Raw genomic sequence first — 2,713 nt, 5'->3', positions numbered from 1 at the left:
TTGGATTTTGATTCATAAATTGACTCAATTGAAAGTTTCACATCCCAAACAATCAATCGGAAAATAAATATTTGAAGAACATATGAATTAAAAATGTATTCGAGTAAATAAAATTCTAACGTTTAGAATTAGGAAAAATTATCTTATGAGAAATCCAAGAGCGACAATATACCGTTGGCAATAATGCAGTTAAAGACTACTCATAAAATAATACCGATCAATATATCATATAATGCAACAATCACATAAAGAGAGCTTGACTAGATTTATATGAGAGTTGACAATAAAATATATTGATAAGAAGAAGAAATATGATAAAAGAAAATTATTTACTCAAATGTATAAAACTTACAAACCATTGGAGAATCAAAAATCCAAATAAATTCACTACACATATAGGATCATCTCTAGCCTCACCTAAATACTCTAGCCTAACTTGCACATAATTCTCATAAAATTCTAAAAAGAAAGTATGAGAATAAGAACAAGAAAATATGTGAGAATTTAGGCTCTAAAAAATCTAACCCCTATCACTTCGATAATGATCCTATTTATAGAGTTTGAATATGCTAAAAATATACAAATCAGATGCTAAATCGGGGGAGAAAAATCATCACGTTTCTGAAGAGTGGGACACGTGTCGCCAAATGATTCGCGCGCGGGAGAAGAAGTGGTGCACAGCTGGACCACGTGGAAGAGAGCTGGACGCGCGCGGAAGAGAAACTCGCGCGGAGAGGGAGAGTGCGCGTAAAACGTGCGTACGCGGGGGAACAGTGGGACATGTGGCGAGCTCTGGTTGGAGGGAGCTGGAACGCGGGACCCACGCGGAAGAAAGAGAAAATCCGGGTGACGCGCGCGTGGAGGAGACTCGCGCAGGGGAGGGGCGGTGCGCGCCAAGCGCGCGTACGCGGGGGAGCAGCTGGACCCCACGGGACACGTGGCGAGCTCTGATTGGAGGGAAGCTGGGTCCCACGGCCTGCGGTGCGGCAGCGGTCAACACGTGGCGCTGGGCGCCTTTGGTGGTTGCGGTTGTTGCTCAGTTCTCCATTGTCCTCCTGATGGTTCTGCTTGGTTGGAATCTCTCCAACTGAAGTTTGGATGGTTCCTCCAGCCAGGATTGTATATGTTAGAGAAGGGTTTGTTGTATGCCCCTAAGGCATTGCATTGCTCCTCATAAACCCCTCTCATTTCACCATAAGCAGGACAATCCTTAGCTAGATGTTCCACCATACCACAAACAAAGCATGGCTCATGTGTCTCTGCCCTTGCGACCGTGTGGATTCCTCTACCTTCTTTGCCTTTGAGGGCCTCGATTTGCCTTGTTAAAGATTCGACTTGGGCTTTGAGGTTGTCCTCCTCCCCTAATTGATAGATTCCAACCGATCGGGACCTATTGGTGCTGTCAGTAGCACTAGGTCCGGTGCAAGTGTGGGCTTTTTCGGCTAACTCGTTGAGATACTCAAAAGCCTCCTCGGGATCCTTTTGGAGAAATTCACCATTGTACATCATCTCCACAAATTGACGCTCTCGAATCGTGAGCCATTCGTAGAAATAACTGACAGTACAATGATGCTCTTAAAAGAAAGTTGACGATAAAAAGAGAGTTTATGATACAAGTAGAGCTGAGCTGTCAAATAGCCTCAACTGGGACATGTCAAGCTTAGTTGAGCCCTGCTAGCGTAAGTTTTGGGCACGCGACAAGTCAGTTTGAGCCCGCTAGCGTAAGTTTTGGGCACGCAATAAGTCAGTTTATGCCCCGTTATTTTATCAACGGAGAAACAGGAAAATATGTCAAAATTTGAGATGAATTAAAATTAATAAGTCAATAGTTTACATAAGTTAATAAATAGACTAAATTACTGTTTTCGTCTATAACTTGTCTGGTTATGAACCATAACTTGATAAGTTATTGTTCATAACTTATCTGGTTATGAACTATAACTTGACAAGTTATGGCCTATTAATTTTTATAACTAAAAATTAGCCTATATACTTTCTTAAGCTTTTCATATCGGTCTATTTCCTACTATTTCTGTTTTATCAATTTGAATTTAAAATTTGAGTTTTATTATAATAAATTTTTAAAAAAAATAATCACATTTAATTTTTTTTATTAAGGTAAAAAGTTTTTATATAAAGTCATATTTCAACTCAAATTAAAAATTTTAATTAGTGAACTAGACAGGTCCTTAATTGTTGTTGTTGTTGTGTTTTTTTTTTTTTTTTCTTGAAAAAGGGTTTTATTGATGAAGATCATTGACAGACAGGTCAAGCTTAGTTAAAATTGTGAAAATGGTCTTCAATACAAATACTAACATCAGCTCAGACTATATGAAATGTAAGTAAAAAGAAATACGTACTTGAAACGACGCCCTTCAAAAAACGCCCAATAGCCTGCACGTGTATAGTCTCACCCATACGCAAGTAATTTGAAATACCACGGGTGCGTTTGAAATTTGTTTTAAAATAATTTTGTTTTCTGTATGAAAATAGAAATGAAAACGTTTTCATTTTCATTTTGAAATTATTTCTGAAATGCGTTTGGTAGTTTTATTCAAATATTGATTTCAGTTTTTAAAAAAATTGAAACTGCGTTTGGTGGTTTAATTTTTGAAAACATGTAATAATATTTAAATTAATAATATATTGAATAAATAATAATATTAAATATATTAAATAAATATTATTATTAAATATATTAAATGAACGTGAA

The sequence above is a fragment of the Morus notabilis genome, unplaced genomic scaffold, assembly GCF_000414095.1.
Source record: "Morus notabilis unplaced genomic scaffold, ASM41409v2 Scaffold1173, whole genome shotgun sequence".
Lineage (NCBI taxonomy): Eukaryota > Viridiplantae > Streptophyta > Magnoliopsida > Rosales > Moraceae > Morus > Morus notabilis.
Note: the sequence above shows the minus strand (reverse complement) of the source record.